The sequence below is a fragment of the Simochromis diagramma genome, unplaced genomic scaffold, assembly GCF_900408965.1.
Source record: "Simochromis diagramma unplaced genomic scaffold, fSimDia1.1 OVJJ01000411.1, whole genome shotgun sequence".
In the NCBI taxonomy this organism is placed as follows: Eukaryota; Metazoa; Chordata; class Actinopteri; order Cichliformes; family Cichlidae; genus Simochromis; species Simochromis diagramma.
This window is the reverse complement of record NW_024386735.1, coordinates 984,285-997,085: the sequence shown is the minus strand read 5'-3', so window position 1 is coordinate 997,085 and position 12,801 is coordinate 984,285. Positions and strand designations below refer to the sequence as shown.

At 39.8% G+C, this 12,801-nt stretch overlaps 1 long non-coding RNA gene across 1 annotated transcript; it reads left to right on the top strand.

Annotated features, from left to right (window-relative positions):
- Positions 1-3,103: 3,103 nt before the first annotated feature.
- On the top strand, positions 3,104-7,109 carry LOC120735990. The gene is made up of 2 exons (XR_005696397.1): positions 3,104-3,234; positions 6,147-7,109. It is a non-coding gene; the product is annotated as an uncharacterized LOC120735990 (long non-coding RNA).
- The last annotated feature ends 5,692 nt before the right edge of the window (positions 7,110-12,801 follow it).

Below are 12,801 nucleotides of genomic sequence, written 5' to 3'. Positions count from 1 at the left end.
ACAATAACGTGAGGGGTTGTTATAGGGCTGAATGAAGTTAACCAAGGAAGAAATTTGCAAAACATGATGCTACATAAACACTGAGTTTTCTTGCTTCAGTATTTAGAAGTGAAAATCAGCTGTACCTGATGTTAAAATACTTGACAAAAGGCAGATAAACACCTTAAATATCCACAGGATCTCTTTCAGTACATTCGAAAGGAGGGTCACTCGCTACAAAACAGACTTCTGTAGACAGACTTGTCCTGTTTGCATTTCAAAAAGAGGCTCCAGACTGAGATAAACACATTATGCAAACAAACCTAGGAGCCCTTTTATCTGCTGCTTGTGATGATCTCTTGTTTACTGCCTAGTACCATAGAGCAGGTGTATGGGGGTGTTCAGACACTAATATTTGCCCTTTTCCTGCTGTTATTTTGTTACATAAGGAGAGTATCAGTATGAGAGTTCAATCTACTAAGGTGTAACATGTAAGCATGTGGCATTACATCAGCCCACTGTGTACAGAGAGTCTCTCTCTGGGAATAATCCATCACAACATGTCCCGTTACAAGCCTAACTGTCAAGTCCTGTTATTCAGGATGTCTTTGTGAGCCTCGGCAACATCTGATGTCATGTTTGCTTTGACACTTCTTATTGTAAAAATGACAAATTTGACACAGCTGCCAAAAGCAAACAGACAAACGTTGGCGTGCAAAACCCTGAAAAGGCGGTGGGTTTGTTATTTAAAGCACTTGAGATCCAAGAGTTTTTCACACATCCTGCCCACGCTCTGCTGTATCGTGACTTCAGCTGGAACACTGACCCTACCCCTGCTTAGTTATTGTCTCTTTATCTTTCTCTCTCTCTCTCTCTTTGTGCGCAAGTATCAGTCTGAGTTTGCGTGACTTGTGCCAAGTGCCGATTCCCACATTTCTAAAGTTACAATCATGCCATTTGTGTGAGAGTTGGAGGAGGGAGAGAAATAAAATCATTTCTGAGAATGTTTTGAAGATGCAGGAGACATGATGAAGTCTAGAAGCATGAGGTTGTGCTTCATTTTTAAGAGACATTAAAATTTATGCCCACAAATGTCAGTGCACACCTTTGCATGACAGATGATTCAGGAATGTCTTAATGGGTGGAAACTATTTGTGCACGTATGCAGCTCAGGACTGACCTGTTTGTTTGTTCAAGAATATAATTAGGAGAAATTCTCAATAATGCCTAAAATAGGTAATGAAAATTTGATTATAGTTGATAGAAAATAAAATCATTACCTTTTATAGTTCTTAAAATCCTACTGTGCTGGTCATGGAATGACATAACAGTTGTTATTAGTGACCTTTTAAACTTCTGTGGTACACTTTACTTTGAAGACATTTCCAGCTCATTTCCCTGGTAGTTTCCCAGAAAGTACTGCATAATAACAGAACAAATAGACACATTCCATCTATACCCATAAGCAAATTCACTGTCTATTTTGCCAGTTATTTTTCCGGGAAAAGTCCTGCAATTTATTATGAAATTTAAAAAAAAATACACGTCATTTTGTAAATTAAATAATGTTATTTTTGAATTGAGATCTATTAATTTTTTTCCCCAGAAACATGGACTCAACTCCTATTTTACTATTTAACACACGATGAATTCCCGTAAACTCCATTTCCAACCAACTGCAGGATTTGCTTGTCCCTCGCATGGCTGCATATTTAAATGTGGCCCTGCACCTGCCCTGTAAGAGGACGACGTGCCGCTCTGTATGGCTGATGGAAATATTTAAAACAATGCAAAGAATGCAAATGTCAGTTTGTCTGCATGTGCGTATGAGCTGGGAGGGAAAACTCTCTATGAGTGTGCGTGCGAATACGTGCTAGTCTACTGTATGCTTCATGTGCTGGGACACTCTGTACTTCTGAAAGCCTAAAACCCCTCAGCTTAAGGGAGGAGGGATGGTGGTGTGGATGGGGGGTGTTATACAGTGTGTCGCCCACAGTGGGATTGACCTAAATATTACCTCCGTGTGTGTGTGTATCTGTTATATCTCTGGTGTTATTTCACGAGAAGGCAATTAGTGTCTCTCCATCTTGGCCTTGAGTTTTTGTGTGTTCCCCTCTTTCTCCATGGATACATGCATGTAGGTGATGTAAAATAAGGGAGGGATTGGTCAAAAGTAAGCTGCACAAAGAAGAGCACAGGAAAGAGAGAATACAGGAAGGTCTCATGAAATAAAACTTTTTTTGTACACTATATTGTTAAAAGTATTCACTCACTTCCATGGCCACCGGTGTAGAAACTTAAGCAGCCAGGCATGCAGACTGCTTCTACAAACATTTGTGAAAGAATGGCTTGCTTTCTGGAGCTCAGTGAATTCCGGTGTAGTACCATGATCGAATGCCACCTGTGCAATAAGCCCATTTGTGAAATTTCACACAACTATATGTTTCACAGTCAGCTGTTAGTGGTGTTATAACAAAGTGGAAGCAATAGGGAATGACAGCAACTCACCCATGAAGTGGTAGGTCATGTAAAATCACAGAATGGGGTTATCGGATACTGAGGAACATAGTGCGAAGAGAGTTGCTACAGACCTCCATGTGGCCTTCAGATTAACTCAAGAACAGTGCATAGAGAGCTTCATGGAAAGTGTTTCCATGGCTGAGCAGCTGTATCCAAGCCTTACTTCACTAAGCACAATACAAAGTGTTTGATGCAGAGGTGTAAAGCACGCCATCACTGGACTCTAGAGCAGTGGAGACAACAGTGCTTTCTGGAGTCACACTTTTCTGTCTGGGAATCCAATGGACTGGTGAGGGTTCAGGGGTTGGCAGAACAGCGTTACTTGTCTGCCTGCATTGTGCCAAGTGTAACGTTTAGTTGAGTTTTAATGGCTTAATAAGAAAAAAGATCATTAAGTTTGAGTTTGTGAAGTTTCTGCGAAGACTGCTGCCAAACATGTAGCTCATTTCCTCCATTTCCAACTGCAGGATTTGCTTGTCCCTCCATGTCTGCATATTTAAATGAACTAACCCAGTGGATGACTTGGTTAATTTTACCCTCAGATTAATTTAAACCAAAATGCATCTCTAAGAGTCATCTGACAGTGTTTACTCCTCTTCCAGATATCAAGAAGAATCTTCCAGATATCAAGAAGAATCCACTTTTGCTGTAGCTTGCTGCTCTGACGCCATGTAGTGGGTCAGATGTCGGCCAAAATTCAAACTACAAAACACTTCCTCCCACTTCCTCTCAAAGGTTGGTTTACTTTGAGCATAATAGTTGTGTTCATATTAGCTTAATAAAATCATACCAAAGAAGAAAATGACTGAACAGAGCAGGACTATGTATATTGTGGGCAGAGATGGGCAGTAACGCGTTACTTGTAACGCGTTACTGTAATCCGATTACTTTTTTCAAGTTACGAGTAAAGTAAGGGATTACTATTGCAAAAACGGTAATTAGATTACCGTTACTTTCCTGTAGGAACGCTGCGTTACTGCGTTACTAAAACTGTGATTTTTTTTGCGAGAATGTCTCATGACAGTGACGTAAGCGAGTGTGACGTTCGTGACAACAGCTGTGCGCAGATTAACAATGGATAATATATCGAGTGCGGGAGAGAGTATGAGCATGCAGCGTTTAAAGCGTGGAAGTACTGACCTTACTTTGAGTTTGATTCCATAAAAAGTGACAAAAACATTAGTGTCCGTTGTGCGTGGGAAGAAAACTTCTTTTTACAGTGAAAAAAACCCCTAAACTTCCAAGCAAGCACCGAGTGCACTACGACGTAATGGGAAACACACAGAGAAACTCGCGGATTCTTCCACTGACCGCTGCAGCACACCTGCACCAGGTTACACCTCCGCCTACCCTACTCCTGCTTTACAGGTGAAAATAGAGCAAAAGGACCGCTAGTCTTTGACTTTATTTATTTTCTGCTGTTTTCTACTTGCATCTATTTGAAAGAGTGAGTGTAAACACACACACAAAAAAATTATGTGCTGGAATGTGCAGAAAATAGGTTTAAATATTAAACAAATTTCTTCCAGTCAGAGAATGTTGCATATAATTAAATTTTTGCTTGATGCATAAAGTTAAAAGATTAAAACTAATAAAACAAGTTTTAAAAGGGGACTTTTCCATTTGATTACATTTTGTATGATGGATTATGCAGAAAAAGTAGAATTGGGCTGAAAGATCTATCGCTTTATCACCTATTCAGGTTGTAAATTGTATTTTTAAAAAGTAACTAAGTAACTAAGTAATTAATTACTTTTGAAAATAAGTAATCAGTAAAGTAATGGGATTACTTTTTTGGGGAAGTAATCAGTAATTAGTTACTGATTACTTTTTTCAAGTAACTTGACCAACACTGATTGTGGGTGTGATTTATTTATTTATTTATTTTTAAAGATTCTTCGAATTTTTTGGTTTTCATGAAAACAGCTGAGGAACCACAGACTATGAAGCTTGTTAGTGCTTTATCATTTATTTTTCTTATTTAAAATCTTTTTTAAGTAATAACTGCAACTGCAGGAATGTTTTCATTTCTTTTTAAAAGCAGAATTATTTAACTTGTTCAACATTCCCAGTCTTATATTTTGTCCTTTTCTCTTATTAATACCCCCATTTTTTGCATAGCAACATTTGGTCAGTTGTGTTAACTTCAGTATTTAAAAAGGATCTTAGAATGCAACAGAACAATATGCAGTAATGTGAAGGACTATGCAGTCCCATGTAAAACTAACAACAGTCTCAGACTCTCAGACATCATTTTAGAGAAATTCAGGGCTGCTCTTCTTAGTGTTGCTTCAATTCACTGAGTTTGCATTCATGCACAGCTCTCGTAAGGTCCTGCAACATCATTTCATTCAGGCTGAGGTCTGGACTTTGACTGGACCATTGCAACACCTTGATTCTTTTCTTTTTCAGCCATTCTGTTGTAAATTTACAGCTGGGCTTGACCCAATTATGGCCAAAATTTTGTTGTCAGTCAAATGTCCTCGCTTTTAAGGAGTTGATGGTCAACACAATAGCTGCAAGGTGTCCAGGTCCTGTGGCTGTAAAACTAACCTAAACCATCACGCCTCCACCACCATGCTTGACAGTTGGTATAAGGTCTTATGTGCTGCTGTGTTTTATAGTCAAACATCTCCACTTTGGTCTTCTAGAACAAGAAGACCAAAGTGGAGACAAAACCTTTTTAGAAAAAAGAGGTTTTCTCCTGGCAACCCATCCAAGCAAGCCAAACCTGTTCTGTCTTTTTCTAATTGTACTCTTAAATATTTAACCTGCTAACTGAGGCCTGTTGAGTCTGAGATGTAGTACTTGGGTTTTTATACATTACGCGGTCTGACGGTCTGACTGCGTAGGTAAAATCTTGGACTCCTTTAAATATGTTCAAGTTATTTTACAATAAAAATAATCAGTAGGGGAGTGAGGGGGTCATGTGCTAGCTTTTTTCAAAAATGGTTGATTTTTCATATATAATAAACCTAATGCTTTTTCAGCACTGCCCTGCATATCAGTGCTTTCTAGCAGGATTTCACAGATTAACCCCCTGGTATATGACTCTAATTCAACACGTTAAAATAAGACATTGCATGTCTCACCTTCACACAGAGTTCTGATGTAGATGATCAAGCATGTGTTTGACCCTGACAGCAGTAATATCTCAAGCATTTCGGAAATCTTTTCACTTTTCTTACTTGTATCTGATGGTATTTTTTATGTGCACACAGCCTACTGGTGATTGGCAGCATACCAAAAAGCCATGCATGCAATAAAGTAGGCTTTGAACGGGGACTACTAAATGGAAAGTGTTCATGCCAGTTGCTTCCTATCAGCTGATGATGGTAAATTAGGATCAGCTGGTAGGATCCACCTGAAGGTCACATGCCTTTTGATTGGCTTCAAATTAATGCACTAAAGCTTGCAACACGCCGATTGCAGGGCATGATTAACAGTGTAATGCTAACTGAGTTACATATAACTGCAGAACATCGAGACATGACCTGTGGAGGTATCACATGCCTGCTGCTCATGTGTCCAATTAAAGAAGATGGACAGTGTGTGTCAGTAGAGATGGTTTGCTTTCAATGTCATCGCAAGTTAAGCTCCACTCGGGTGTGTCTGAGCTCTCCTCTTTGTTTTGCCTCTGTCTGTAGGTTCTTCCTGCTGATGCTGGCTCCATGTGTCACTGGCTGCTGCCTGGAGCCACACTGAAAACGTGACCAGGACACACACATCATAGGAGAGAAGAATTTAAAAAAAAAAAAAAAAAAACTATAACATTGTCTATTTAGATTAAGTGTATAAAATCTTTTAGCTTTCTTTTTGAAAATATAATACGTATATAGTGTTTATTCTGTAAATTTGCATGAAAGCCTTTAAGCACTCTCACACTTTAAGGATTAAAAAGGAAAAGGACTGTCAAAGTCACCAAGTCTTATTTATAAACGGGACTGTAGAGAAAGTGCTGCCATCATCAGAGATGCAGATAGATTATAGACGGAGAAAAATCCAGCATAGGAAGGAAAAATACAGCTTGAAAGGAACTTTACAGATCTGGTGATAAGGTTTTGCGTGTCTTTCCGCTGCTGATGGAAAAAGACGATGAATGTGGAAATGGTGTGAGGTGAGACGCGAAGTATGGCGTGAGGAAGAAAAAAGAAGAGCACTGATTTCTCTTCCTCTGTCTGGGGAACAGGAAAAAAACAGGAAACACTGCAATGATAGAAGCTGTGTGTGTATGTGTGTGTGGTTGAATGCTTTTTGTGAGGCCAAGAACGATATTTAGACTGACCCACATCAGCTCGATCTATCTCAGTTAAATTGCTGTCTGTTTGGAGCGTAAGCAAAATGCCTCCCTGCAGTCCTGTGACAGAAATACGAGCTGCAGAGGAATGCTCGCTTGAAGGATGAACTCAGAACAAATATGAAGTGACTTTGCTCTCTCAAATGATGTCCACACTGTGCACACCCAGGCTGCGTCTCCACAAACAAAAAGGAGGATTTGTGAGTTTCTGCAAGGAGCTTTGCACGATCCAGACAGGCATATGTCAACCAGCTGCTTATTTACCCATTTACAAAAAGGTTCCAGTATCTGGGCTGATCTAGGGTCAGGCTTGCATGGCTTTTAGTGGATCTTTCTTGAGAGGCCTCAGGCTTTGTCCACCATTTGGTGCACATCTGCTCAAACAGTGGAGAATTTGCATAAAGGAAAGAGTCTAACTTACTCAACAACAATAATTTACATGCAAAAACTCTGGATTATATCAATCAGGTCACATTCACATTGGTCCTCCGTGCCAATGAGAAACATTTGCGACACTGGCTGGGGGTCGTGGCTCTTTATGAGATCGCTGTGGTTTTAGGTCATATTAGTGTGTCACACAAGGTCAAGACTTCTGTTTCCTGTGGTCTGAAGTCTGAGTGCTTAGTTTCCATGTGGCAGCAGAGGAAGAACACATTTAATGCTCACAGTGGCATTGTGACAGCCATGCGTGCCCTCTGATTTTTGCTGCTCAGCACATTGTCGGCCAGACATCTCAGAACTGTCTGCTTTTGAATGTGCAAAAGAGTTTAGCTGGAAATCAGTTGCTATTGATGCTACTGTGCAAAGAAAGTATGTTTGTGCTAACCTGCACAATCATTGTTGTTATATGGCATTTAAGCAGTTTAGTGTTCATAGTGGTAGATTTCCCACTTTTATTGTACAAATATCTTAAGCCACCCCCTCGTGTCTTTATAATTTGCCTAGCAAATGGGAAATAAGACCAGTGATTTATAGAAATGTGTTTGTACAATTCTAACAAGCTTGAAAGTTAATATTTGGTATGACCGTCTTTATTCTTCAGCATTCTTCAACAGTCTCAATTCTCTTAGACAAGCTTTGTTGTAATTTACGTCTTCAGGAATAGTTCTCCAGGAATAACAATAAATTGATCAACTAAATGCCCAGATACATCTGTCAGGTCCCATGTCAGGTCTATGCTGGATTCTTTTCTTTTTCTTAAGGATAGTTTTAAGGCCTGCCACTTCTTTGGCCGCCCACTTGTCCAGTTTCCTCAATTTTTTTAAGGGCACACTGCACATGCAGATTTTAAGTTTTCAGCTAATAGCTGTTTGGAAAGAGCCTTGTTGGTGCAAAATAACTATTTTATGTCTGTCAAATTTTGTTATCGTTGGCATTTTTTCATAGATTCAACTAAAGAAATGGGAACAAATTATATGTTTTTGTAACAAAGTGCCTAAAGATATCATTTAAAATCGGTTCTTTGCCTAGTTGTCTGTTATGTGGGCACAACACCGGTTCATCCCTTGAGATAGGTGCCTTTTTCTGTTCATTTATCGGTCAGTGTTAAGGGGTTTAACACAAAAACAAAACTGGACTGAAAATAAATGAAAAAGCAGCTAGTGTCTAAAGAAAAACATTGAAAAACCTTCAGAAAGCCTGAAGAACTATTGCTCAAAAGCACTTTAAAAATGTCAAGAAAGTCAGGTTGCTTGGAGGTAAAATATAGAGGAAAGAGGCTTTTTAGGACTTGTGCAGAATAAACTATTGCTGCATATTTTATAATAACGTCTTCTCACATTGGAAAGAGACTTGATGACGTTGTTAATACCTGTAATACTATATTAATATTTGTCATGAACACCGCTTTTTAACATAACCTGTAATTCTCCAGGCTAATTTAATTAATAATGTGTTCATTACAAGTCACGTTGTGTTAATACCACTAAGTAACTTGAGCTAATACGTGTAGCATCCATTACTGCAGATAAACACCATTTAATCAATACTTTACACTTTTTAAACTTTGAAAAGAATAAATTTAAAAAAAAAATTCTATATATCTTATTATCCTTGAATACTACTACAGAAAAGTTTACTTCTCAGAAACTTTAAATGCCAATTATAATAATTGTACCTAACAATTATAATAATTGTTAATGGCTTGCGGTTCGATAGTAGTTTTGCTTGTTAAGCTATGTTTGTTTGGATTGTGGGTTACCAGTGCTAGCTATTATCAAAGGAATCTGCAGACATATTGAAGGGTACTAGTATGAGTGGACAGCCAATAGCTTATTTAGTTTGGTGAGTTATGGCGTTAAGTAGGTCAGACACAAATTGGCTCTTTTGGTCAAACTGTTATTCAATTGTGTTTGTAAGTGTGATGCCAATATATGGCCTCTGTTTCTCTTGTTCTTTGTGTCTGTGCGTGTGTTTTATTGTGTGACAGTAGCTTATATTTAGTTACAGTTTTCAACCACTCTCATTTTATTAATTTTATTTGGCTAACCTACCAGACACCGGCTCTGTACTCCACTTTATGGCTCATAAACTGAAAGTCTTTCAAGCATCCTTCTCAGAAACTGGATCAGTTTGTGCCATAAACAACCTGATTAAGAGGAAAGCTCTTTAAGTGAACGTACCTCTGCTGGGCCTGTTGTTGTCTGTCCTGCTGTGTCAGGTTAGCAGTGGTGTAATGACTGTCTGGTTGCACAGACAACACACACTCACACTAGGCAAAAGCAAAGCAGCCAAAGCAAACATAATTAAAGTGAAGTGCACTTAAGAAGAATCCAAGTGTCATTTGAAGTTACTGCACATAGGCAGGAGAATAAAGTTTGTTTTGAAAAGCATGCGACACTGATTTAGATCCAGTCTGCTTGAGAAAATATGAGCAGGCGAACAAAGATTCCCAGAGTTAGTGGGAAAAAGGCGGATAAATTTAGGTGTTCATTTAAATAACACAAGGGCTGTGTAGATTTTATGAATTTTAAAAGCTCAGCCCTGCCCTTGTGTGGTTTCTTTTATCGTCATTGCAAATCTTCCAGCAGCACAAGCCAGAAATGCTTTTTCACAGTTACACGGTGAAAAAATTAAAGATGCTCAGAGAACCAGCCAAACCAGTTCAGCACAGCTGAGAGAAACTTCAGACAGACAACAGACAAAAATCATTATCTGTGTCTGCTGTGTGAATAAAATATCATTTTAAATTTAGAAGCAAGTAAAAAGGGAAAAGGTGACCAAATTGCCCAGTTATGGCAACTGGACGCTTTTAAGATGGAGGTGTTTCCTGTTTTGACATCTTCCGGGGAGCGGTGAAGGTGCTAAGGGGAGGAAAAGTGGAGGATAACATAGAGCCATAATCCCCCATAATCCACCCTTCTCTCGCCAGTGGGGGCGCAGGCTACGTGCCGCTCTCTCCACGCTTCCGTCTGCTGTTTGTTTTGAAATTTCAGAAGGCCCATGGCACAGCGGTGGGGGCACGTGCCTCTGAGACATGTGACTTTGGATGGAGGACAAACGAGGACACACGGACACGTACTGACCACCATGAACATCTACTGCAATGTCCCTTGTTAATTTAAGGGCCTAATTCAGGTTAAGGCAGCACCTGGGTTTAAGCTGACTTAAGCGTGTTATTTTGTGTGTTTTAGGATGAAGATGAATGTTTCACTGTCTTATTACTGCTTCAAGGTCACTGACATTGCTTTTGGTCAACGGAAAATATGAGGCATGAAGTAAAAATAATAATCTTGCAACACTGGACAACAGCAGGAAACTGACTCCTCTTTTCAAAGCGCGCTGCATGTTGAGTACATTAGGGCATAACTTTTTTTAAACCAGAATGATGTGCTCATCCCCAACTGCATCTCGAGGCTTAAAATACCCAACTTGTGTAGCTTCTCTCCATTTATTTCTTCTCCTTTTTTGCTAAACATTGAAGAGCATATAGCTGCAGAATCTTTCATTTGGATTTAATCACACAAAGTATTACTAGCGGTGCTTTTTGTATCTTGTTTATGAGCCACTGATTCAATAAGCAGCATGTGGAAAGCATCCACGCAGTAAACAAAGCAAAAAAGTGGGAACGAGGCCTGTTTTTTGCACGCGATTGTTGACATAAAAAGTGATAGACGCCCACGTGTGATCACCATATGAAGGCATGCATGGGAATGCTTTTCAGAGGTCACAGAGATAACCACACTGATGCCTTCGCAGCATTTTTGTACCAATCAGAACACCTCCTCCAGAGCACTGATCATCATCTGACATACTTTATTCTGTAGGTATTAGAGGTGCACTCCCTATAATTTGTAATCTCTCTTCTAGCTGACTCTTTCCTCGTCTGTCACGCTCTATTTAGGCACAGCAGCAGCGTGTTCACACCTCCCCTCAGCTGCTACCCAAACACAGTGACATGACCTACATACAGCAGCAGCTAACTAACTGTGGCGAGAGTCACAGTGATTCCACAGGAATGTCTACGGACGAGTTTGGACCATTTCTCTTATTGGCATCACATGGTGAATCAACCGGCTCACTCTTTGCGTGTACTTTCTGTGTGAGTTGATGTTTAGATCTGTGCAGGGATGTCCTCATGGGTCGCCTGTGACAGCAGCTGACTCTGATTGAGTATGAGTGCTGATTGAGGGCACATGTGTCCTGCTGTGTCTGTGTTTGCCACCATGACGTCACCCACTGCTTTTCTGTCTTGACGTGGGGTTTAATGTCATCGGCATGCTGGTGTTTTTTGAGAGAGCTGGCTGCTAATTTATCCACTGAAACTAGTAAATTTCACTATAGACAGACACATACCTTCTAATTAATGTCAAACAACAGACGAGTAAAATTCTAGCAGTTCACTTGCCAAACTTCTTAGACAGGCTGAACCTCATAGCAATACAGCCTTAATAGAAATGGCCTCAGCGGAAGGGAGACTATCAAGAAGCAACACTAAAGGAAAGGAAACAGTGAGAAAAGGGTGAGGTATACAAAATTACACAAAAATTGGACTAAAAATCGGTGGTAACAGGTCTGATGGACTGATTTTTGGTTCGAGTCATCCTAGGTATGTACATAAGAGGTCAGGATAGGTACAACATTGGGCGTCTACAGCCACCTGTGAAACATGGTGGAGGCTCTGTCATAGTTTTAGGTTACATTTCAGCTAGTCATTTCAAAACTGATGAATTATGAACACAAAAAAATACACTGCCAATACACTGCCAATGGAGTAAAATCATACCTGGATAGAAAACACAAAGTGGGGCACTATCAGTCATGGATCGGCCTCCCCAGAGCCCAGACCTTAACATTATTGAAGCAGTGTGGAATCATGTTGACTGAGAACAGAACAAAAGGCAGAAACATCCAAAGAAGAGCTTTGAATGTCCTTCAAGAAGCCTGGAGAACAAGAAAATGACTTTAAAAGTTGCCTGAAACCCTTTACAAATATAAAGTTTTTATCTCTTTTAGATGATTTACTTTGGATTTTTTATCGTAGCTCAGCTAAAATCTGGTTTAAAACTTATATATTTGGGATTTCACATTCACCATGTTAACAGGTTTTCTGTCTGTGTGTGTACAAACACAAGGTGTATTTCTGATTCTGGACTCTGGACATAGAGTCTTAATGGTAAGTCTAGAGGAGGTGGAGCCCTACTTCTTGCCAGTCTGGACATTGAGGGTTTAACCAGCAGGACACCTGCTTTCTCAGCAATAAGGAATACATCAACAACACAGGGGAGGTCCACTCGTGGGGGTGTAAAGAGGATTTCAGGGGTCGTTTGTGGGGCAGAATGGTCTTTGCATGTCTGAAAACAGTAGGCCATGAATACAGAGAGAATTAGTTTTAGCTTATATGTACCTGTCAGTAAACACTGACTAGAGAACAACCACAAAAAAAGTGAGTAAGTGCCCTCCATATCTACCTCTGAACATCACCAAAAATAGATGGGAGACTAGATGAGGAGATTAATCTGCATGTTATCCCTCAGGCTTGCTGTACATCCTGTGCTCAGGGTCTG